Source organism: Octopus sinensis, linkage group LG6 (assembly GCF_006345805.1).
Source record: "Octopus sinensis linkage group LG6, ASM634580v1, whole genome shotgun sequence".
Lineage (NCBI taxonomy): Eukaryota > Metazoa > Mollusca > Cephalopoda > Octopoda > Octopodidae > Octopus > Octopus sinensis.
In genome coordinates this window covers 2724618-2734797 of record NC_043002.1, presented here as the reverse complement: position 1 = coordinate 2734797, position 10180 = coordinate 2724618, and the positions used below count along the sequence as shown (strand labels likewise).

The 10180-nt window shown below is 35.2% G+C and overlaps 1 long non-coding RNA gene across 1 annotated transcript in view; it reads right to left on the bottom strand.

The window, feature by feature from the left end:
* LOC118763795 overlaps positions 1-9346 on the bottom strand; it is a 15500-nt gene extending 6154 nt beyond the window's left edge. Inside the window, exons 1-2 of the long non-coding RNA XR_004999540.1 lie at positions 9336-9346; positions 5824-5831 (exon numbers count right to left, since the gene is read on the bottom strand). This is a non-coding gene — a long non-coding RNA (uncharacterized LOC118763795). The remainder of the gene's footprint in view (positions 1-5823; positions 5832-9335) is intronic.
* Between the last annotated feature and the right edge of the window lie 834 nt (positions 9347-10180).

Sequence of the window (10180 nt, the reverse complement as noted above, 5' to 3'; positions counted from 1 at the left end):
TTAATGGTTTCATTATAATTTGACTTTTATGAATTTTTGGCAGACCATAGAAAAGGCTAGGTTTGCATTTAAAGTTTGTTAGGAAATCAATCTCTTTGGTTGTCAGTTCCTTTTCATGGGTTTTAATTAGTGAAGATAGAGTTTTCATTATTTTTTGTGGGGTGTAGTTGGTAATTTTTTGTGGGGTGTAGTTGGTAATTTTTTCATAATGTAGGTCTTCATCAAGCAAGGAAATTACAAGATTTCTGTAGTATAATGTATCCATTATTACAACTGCATTTCCCTTGTCCGCTTCCTTAATGGTTATATCTTCATCATTTTGGAGTTCTATCACTTCTTTCCATTGTGTAGTGTTAAAATTTGGGTTAGCTTTCTGTTTATGTATAGTATGGTAGGGGAAGTTCTCAATGTGGTTACAGAATTCGTCAAGATCTTTATTTCTTCCTCTGTGTGGGATGTGTTCACTTTTGTTCTTGACTAGTGATTCATCTTCAGTATTGAAAACTGTTGATGCTTCTGCTAGTCTTAATTTTCTGCAAAATTCTGTTATATTATCCTTGAGTTCATTTAGGTTTGCTCTGCGTGGAGTTGGTGTAAATTTGAGCCCTTTTGCGAGGATGTCAATTTTTATGTTAGAAAGAGGTTTGGTTGAAAGATTGATTATCTTCGGTTTTTCCTTATTACTAGGTTCCAGCCTGTGTCCTGGTGTCCCTGGTCCCTGGCTAAAAAATGTTGGGTGTAATTTTGTTTGTATGAGTTGTCTGTGAGGTTGTGTGGCATTTGGTCGGGGGAGTGGTGGTATTGTTGCCTCCGATCGTTGTGTGTGTGTGAGAATCTATGGTTGTTAATGCTTGTGGTGTGTGTAAAATTTCTGTATGGGGAATATTTTTGTTTCGAACTTCTTGTATGTGGGGTGTTGCTTGACATAGTGTTTCTTTGCGTTTGTCTTGTGTTTAGTGGGGACCAGTAGTTTTGGTTCATGGGGTAGTAGTGATTTGCGTGTGGTGTATTCCTTATCCTAGTGTCGTATTGTGCTGTATGGTGGTTGGGTCTGGTATTAGGATGTTGTTGGTTTGTTCTGTTTTTGGTGTAATTTCTTTCATAGACGCGTCCTCTTTCAGCTAAGTCCCTGTTAAGTCTAGCGTGGTTTGTAAAGGTGGTTGTGGTGATTTCTGTTTTTAGTGTATGGAGGATAGTTGGGGGTTGTTCGTGGGTTGTTAGGTTTTTTCTTTTATTTATTGTAATTTTCTTAAGGAAGGGATTATTTGTACCCAATTCATTTTTGAAGGTTTCACTATATTTTTGGAAGAAGTCCATGTTTTTCTCCCAGCGTAGGAGAGAATTTCTCTCTTCTCTCTCACAGGAATCCTTCCAGTGATCCAATGTATGTATATATTATATATATAATATATATACATATGTATAATATATATATATATATATATGTATATATATATATATATATATATATATGTATATTATATATATATATATATATATATATGTATATATATATATATATTTATTATATAATGTATATAATCTATTATATGTATATATATATATATATATGTATATATATATATATATATGTTATTATATATATAATATAATTGATAATATATATATATATATATATATATATATTATATAATATATATATATATATGTTATATAATATATATATATGTATAATATATTATATAATATATATATATATATATTATAGTATATGTATATATATATGTATATATATATATATATATATGTTATATATATATATATATATGTTATATATATAATATATATATATGATATATGTATATAGATATATATATGATTATATAATATATATATATATATATATATATACTACATATATTGTATATATACACATATATAGTATATATATACAAATATATATATATACTGAGGAGAGAGAGAGAGAGAGAGAGTGAGAGAGAGAGAGAGAGAGAAAGAAAGAGATGGACAGAGAGAGCACCACCTTTAGTCGAACAAAGCGACCCCAGGACTTATTCTTTGTGAGTCTAGTACTTATCTTACTGGTAACTTTTGCCGAACTGCTAAGTTACGGGGACGTAAAGACATGACCATCGGCTGTCAATCGATGGTGGGGGTCAAACATAGTCACACAAACATATACACACACACATACATATATTTATATATATCTATATATATAATATATATAGATATATATATTAGAGGGAAACCACTATGTGGACACCATATGCTAGAAATAGATCCGCTGCGGTCTCACCACCAAGAATGTTCTCAAATTTTTCTTGAGAACATTTCTTGGTGGTGAGACCGTAGCGGATCTATTTCTAGCATATGGGTGTCCACATAGTGGTTTCCCTCTAATATATATATTATAAAGTTTTACTGAACTTTCACTTTTTTTTATGTTAGACCACTGGTGTGAAATCAATGTTAATTAAATAGATATCTAATTTCTCATCCTTATTTTAAATTTATATATATATGCATACACATTATATAGACATATATACATACAAACATTATATATATACGTATATACATTATATATACACATGTAAACATACATACATGTATACATACATACATATATACGTATATATACATACATATATATATGCATACATACATATATATATATACATTATATATATATATACGTATATACATATATTTATATATATATATATATATATATACACACATATATATACGTATACATATACATATACGTATACATATACATATATACATATATATATATATATATACATATATATATATTATATATACATACTAATACATACACTATATATATATATATATTATATATATAATATATATATAATATATATATATTATTATATATATATATACATACAGGCACGCACCAGAAAATGTTACCCGACTTGTGATAGATAACACTCTTGTTATGACATAATACTTGTGAGAAATTGTGTCGAGTTTTGTTGCCTGAAAGATTTCGTAACTTTTAACAGTTAATAATAGAAAAGAGGTAAGCTTTGTGTGTCGAGTGAGTTAGTATGAATAACGGAGATCTATTACAGGGTTTAGATTACTCACAGATATATATCTGCGAGTGTCACTACTTAGAGCCCTCCCTCGGTGGCGCAGACGATATCAAAGTAAAAAAACAAAAAACGAAGCAAACAAAAAATCCAGTTCTTGAAGAAAGTATAATTATGTTGAAACAGTATTCGCTAATAGGTATTTGAAATAGAATCTTCTGGCAGTCGCTGCCGCCGCGGCCGTCTTCGAAATAGAATTGTCTTCATGCGAAATTTATTTACATCTGAAAATTATCAAGTATAAAAATAAATTAAAAACAAAATAATCAACTCATATATATTATATATATATATTTATAAAATGGGGAAATATATATATATATATATATATATATATATATATATATATTATATATATATATATATATATATATATATATATATATATATGTACAATATATATATATACACAAATATATGTATGTATGTATAAGGAACTCTATTGAAATGAAACAAAGGAGAATTCGAGAGAGCGGCTTCGGTGCTGGTCTTCTTAAAAATTCTACTCATTAGTCTATATTCTCGAGTTTTATATTAAACATATGAATGGAGGAAATGTTGTTAAGATGCCGATGTATATATTTGTTGAAAATTATCGGAGAAATAAGAGCTAATAGAAAATTAGCAAAAGTATAGAGCGCACCGAAAATATGAGATTGTCTTTTGAACTTACTGACACGTGCAGTAAACCTTATAATCTTTTCAGCCATTGGGTTGGGTGCGTCACGGAAGGAGACTAGGGTTGTTGCTTCTGAAACAAGTTCGCCAAATATAGGCCATTTCATTTCAGGTTGTATCTAGGGAACGATCTGTTGTCTAACAAAATACAATTTTTGCACAGCTTTTGCTATTGACATCCATAAATAACGGTACCAATGAAAGGCTGGGGACACTGGCTCATTGCAACATTCATGGCTGTTGTTAAGATCCTAAACGCCAACCCAGTCCCTCTCTTAGCGTCTGATATGCCGAATCACCCAACACTGGTAACGGTTTGATTTCGCTCTGAAACTTTAACGTTTGTCAGGTTATTCTAGAATAATGTCGATTTCTCTTACCCCAAACACCCACACATGTATGTATGTATGTATGTATGTATGTATGTATGTATGTATGTATGTATGTGTGTATGTATGTTATGTATGTATGTGTGTATGTATGTTATGTATGTATGTATGTATGTATGTATGTATGTATGCATGTATGTATGTATGTATGTTATGTATGTTATGTATGTATGTGTGTATGTATGTTATGTATGTATGTATGTATGTATGTATGTATGTATGTTATGTATGTATGTGTGTATGTTATGTATGTATGCATTTTTTTTTCTTAAGGCTTAAGGCTGTATCATGCGCGGGGACATAGAAATAATCGGACTGAATACCCGATCGCGCGGTTAAACCATTGGGAGTGAAGGACTCCTAGCCTTTGTCAGGGCATCCTTCTAGGAGAAGGTAACTCAGGTAACTGGGATAACTCCAACATAAAACCTGCGGCTCAGTGGTTACCGATGATGTTGACTTGTTCTTCTTTTCGGATTATGGCTGCTGTTGCTTAGTGTGTGGGACTGACTCAGTGCACAGCCTTTCCTCACTTAAAAAAAAAATCTTCTTGCACAGGCATTGCACGATAACAACATTGTTCATGATTGTTGATGGTGCTGTGAGTCTCAACTGAATGGCTGGCTGTAGCCTTAAAAAGCAAATAAAAGTCACATTCGATCACAGCACCAATAACAGTTAAGCTTCGTGCAATGGCCATACTCGATAACGAGGGGACAGCCGTCATGTATGTATCTATTTATTCATCTATCTATCTTTCTATCTATCTGTATGTATGTATGTATTTATGTATGTATGTATGTATGCATTTTTTCTATCTATCTATCTATCTATCTATCTATCTATCTGTCAGTCAGTCAGTCAGTCAGTCAGTCTGTCTGTCTGTCTGTCTGTATGTATGTATGTATGTATGTATGTATGTATCTATCTATCTATCTAGCTGTCTGTCTGTCTGTATGTATGTATGCATGTATATATATATATATATATATGTGTGTGTGTGTGTGTGTGTGTGTGGTGTGTATGTGTGTGTGTGTATAAGTGTGTATGTATGTCTATGTCTGTGTGCACGTGTCTCCTTTTTTGAGCAGAATTGTTACAGCAAATAATTACTCGATACATTTCCGCTCTAATTATAATTAATTGCACATTGATTATATTAGCCCTCACTTACTAAATATTTTATCCTAATACTTTCTTGAGCTCTTGTCCTCGTGTTTGTAAATCGCATAAAGATTTCTCTGAAATGCGAGTCTAGCTATACGTAATGCTTAGTGGCATTTTGTCTGTCGTTACGTTCTGAGTTCAAGTTCCGCCGAGGTCGACTTTGTCTTTCATCCTTTCAGGGTCGATGAAATAAATACCAGTTGAGCGCTGGGGTGGATGTAATCGACTTATCCCGCCTCCAAAATTATTGGCCTTGTCACGTACGCGCAATTCGTTTTAGGATCACCACTACTTTATTATCTCCCTTCTTCCTAGCTCTTCTGTCTGACCACCCATATCCGGCCATCACCATGATTGACCGCTAGCCACTAAAGGTTTCATTTTTTAATTCTTTCTCTGTTTATTTTCTCGTGTTCCTTTCTGTTGACAAGCATAGGCTCAAAACGTAAAAGACTTTCTCACCTTCCCGAGCGTTAAACTAATACACCTGTTTGTTGTTTACACACCTGTCGTCTTTTGTATTTTGTAAATTCCAAATATATATATATATATATATATACATACATACATACATACATACATACACACACATATATGTATATGTGTGTGAGGTCACTTATGTGTGTGCTACTGGTAACATGGAATCCAGTACAACTCGCAGCCCGATAAGGCTTACCTGTTGAGGACTGTTACTAGAAACCCAGCAGGACCAAAACCAAGACCTGTGATTAGAACAGACGAGCCTTGTGTAGGTTCAACGACAATCTAGCAATAGCACGGGTCCTCTGAAATTCTGGGTTGGCATCCAGATTGCTGGGAGACCACTGGAAGTGAGGAAACCCTTATCTTTTGTTAAATCACAACTCTGGGGGAAGGACACTCTGACATAAAACCAGGAATGAAGGGAATGGCATTGAACATTTTTGGTGATCTTTTGCTTGCGCTTGATGCCATGGTGCTGCCACATTCCTGAGGCTGCAATCGATATTGGCACTGGATATCTTGCCCTGGCCTCTCTCTGGATCATGTCAGTGGGGGTAGAAAGGGTCTGGGATGTGTTGTAAAAGCTTTATTGGGCTTAAAATTTTAGGTTGTGCAATCGCTGGCAAGGAAACTATGTGAAGCCCGGTCGGGATGGAGGGAGCCGAGGTGAGCATGGAAGCTGCGGATGCAAACACAGGTGAAGCGGACTGGTGGTGCATTGACCTCATGTATGGGTATTGCAGGCATTTTACATGGGCAATGGTCAACAATGGTTTTCTTCGATCATGAGTAGACAGCCACCATCATCAATATGTGTGTGTGTGTGTGTGTGTGTGTGTGAGTGTGTGTGAGTGTGTGTATGTGAGTGTGTGTGAGTGTGTGTGTGTGTATGTGTGTGTGCGTGTGTGTGTGTTTGACTTTAAACTGAATCCAATAGAGGGGCCCTGTTATGGGTTTTGATTAGAGTGTAACCACCTCTGAGCCACTATTGTTCCTCGGTCTACTCTAATTCGGAGTTGTGGCACCTGTTAAGGCCCCAGCTGTAGGTTCACTAGTATATGAACAAATGAGAATAAAGGGCCCCCGGTTCTTGCTAGAACTTCCTTTTAGAGGTTAAACTCGTATAAAGCACAACTAAAGTGCAGTCGGTTTCTGGTTGCCGCCGCTTATGTTGTGTCACTTTTATGAAAGCTGATTGCGCTGGAAAGTCGGTTCAGTGCTGTGCAACAATTCATCCACCCCAAAACAAATTCATACACAGAAACTGCTTGGATTCTCGGTACGTTTGCACGGGCTTCTTGAGTTTAGTAAGAGGTCTTACTTGGTCACGAAGTTGACTTTCACCATGTATGTGTGTGTGTGTATGTGTGTGTATGTGTGTGTGTGTGTGTATGTATGTATGTATGTGGGCAGGGTCTACATACATACATACATACATACATACATACATACATACATACATACAGTAAAGCTGGACTCAAGAGTCATCTTCGTAGTCATAAAGCGAGACAGATAAGTGACAACCTGGCCACTGGTGGTGGTGTAACACACCATACTAATCATATCTGTCGGGCATGTGGAAGAGAGTGTAATTCGGCAGGAGGACTTAAACGACATGCAAAGGTACACGAAGCCCAGTTACAACTGCAGCCAGCTATTACCAGTAAAGGTTTTAGCTGCCAATTCTGTACAAGACATTGTAGATCTTTAGCTGGGCTAAAAAGTCACATTCGATCACAGCACCAATAACAGTTGAGCTTCGTGCAATGGCCATACTCGATGAGGGGGCAGCCATCATCTATGTATGTATGTATGTATGTATGTATGTATGTATGTATGTATGTATGTATGTATGTATGTATGTAAGTATGTTTAAATAGACACACACACACATCTTCCAGTGGAATATGGAAGAAGTTGCATGAAATTGCTAAACAAGCTGCAACCGAACCAAGTTAATTAATGCTGTGAATCTGTAGAATATCATTTCCCATGTTTTCAATAAATCTTTATTTCTAAAAACATCGACAGGACCCAACTGTACTTGATGTACACCAAAATGTTTGGGAAATAATTATGATTATTAAATATAATTAAGTAGATTTACTCCGTTTATTTATATAAGCGACTTTTCTGTTAAATACCTTCGCTAATTACTTAATTACAACGAACCTATCAAACTAGACAAGGATTAAGACAAAAAAAGAGAGAGAGAGACGACGAAGACGTGAAGCGTAAAATTACATTTTTTTTCTGAAATGTGTTTCTTTTTCACCATAAAATCCTAAGTTCGGTTTTTACATTAGCTTTTCTTTTTGCTTCGTGAATGAAGAATCACATTTCGGTAAATTGTTATTGCATAACAATCTAAGAATGTAATGTATTCACTGGTTGGATGGGTCAGTGCCGGACGCAATATTGCGCTCTTGCCAGTGAACCGAATCTTGGGATCAGTTTGCATTCCGGTTCCGGTTTTAACTTTATCAGAGAGTGAAAGGTTAGCACTGATAACCTTCTTAGAAGATTTGGGACTGGTGCAGTAGAGAGATGAAGGAAATATTCTTCATGGATTACCGCAGTTGGAATCAGTGCATTTAAAGTTGTTGTGAATGTCGGCAACAGGATGGAATCCAGTTGAAGCATCAATCGGCGCTGTTAAACTGGGTGAAAAATGAAGTTTACCATTGAAAAGTTTCGGTTAGCACGAGGTTATTGTTGAAGACAATTACTTTTCGTATTGAGTGGTGGAACTGAACCCAGAACTACATGACTGCGACGCGAACTTCTCAATCACACAGCCATACTTGCCAGGTCGAACCATTTCACTTCAATTACATAATGGTTTCAAACTTTGGCACAAAGCCAGCGGTTCCGGGGGAGAGGGCTAAGTCGATTACAGCGACCCCAGTACTCAACTGGAACTTATTTTATCGTTCCCGAAAGGCAAAGTCGACCTCAGCGGAATTTGAACCCAGAACATAAAGACAGGCGAAATGCTGCTAAGCATTTTGCCCGAAGCGCTAACGATTCTGCCAGCTCACCACTTTCTCTTATATTTTGTAAACACCTCTGCAAAACATATCAACAGTTCTTTTTGTTACAAAAAGTTTTTTAAAATCCGATACAATTGATTGTTTTATTTAAACCAAATAAAATGTTTCACATTTTTGTGAGTAGCGTAGAGGAATACGAAAGGAGATCGGTTGATAGATTCCACTTCATTTATTCCAGTTTCCAGTGTCAGACACCCCTGTTGTTACTTTCTCAGATTTTGATGTAATTCTCCAAAAGAAGCGACATCCTTCATAAAACGGTGTCACTTTGCCCAAATACTTCATTTAACAAACTCTCTATCAACATAATCATATTTTCATGATTCTCTGTCTTTCCTATTTTCTTTCTTTCTTTCTTTCTTTCTTTCTTTCTTTCCTCCTTTCTTTCTTTCTTTCTTTCTTCTTCTTTCTTTCTTTCTTTCTTTCTTTCTTTTTTCTAACACTCTCTGTTATACCTATGTTATTAAGCACCTGCCTGTCACAGTTAAACTTTTTTCATAGATTCCCGTTCATATTCTCAGAGGAATACAAGTAAAGACAAACGTGTCACCAAAGAACATTTGAAACAAACACAATCTTTTCAGTTTTCCTGTCTTTGGAGTTTCAAACCTCTATGAGTGTGTATCCGACTCAACCAGGATTCTCCCGCTTTTCAAATGTATCTGTTTTATAAAGTTTTAAAGAATTAAGTGAAAGATAGTCTTTGAAATACATTTTTAAAAATAAAGTTTTGTCCCAAACCAGGGACTGAGACGTAAGGGATTACAAAGAAGGAAAAGAAGAGCCCTACTAATTCAAAAGGTGTCAATTCAAACAACTGAATATCATAGACGATGATAAGGAGTTCGAAGGAGAAGCAATTCGTAGAAAGAAGCGATTGGGGACCTTACGGCTCAACGGAGAAATGATGTGCCTGGGAGGAGAAGCGGGTGACATGTTTGAAGGTGTTGACGGAGAGTAATGGATCAGAAAACTCACCAGCGCAATGACGATGGAAACACTTGTAGAAAAAATGCAGGAGTCAAAGAGTGTAACATAGCGGAAAGAAGAGGACCCACCATGTTCTATAAAGTTGTACAGAACTAAATGAAGGACAATCTTTAAAATAATATTATATAAAGTTTTACAGAATTAAATGAAGAGACTCTTTGCCATATTTGTGTCTCGCCTATAATTGGGTTATTACTGGTACTAATTCTATCGAAGAAGACCAAAAAGGTCATCTGATAAGTTGCCAGGGAAGTGTGGCACTAAATCTGCCAATACAAATAAGTTGCTATGATTTTATTGTCTGTAATTA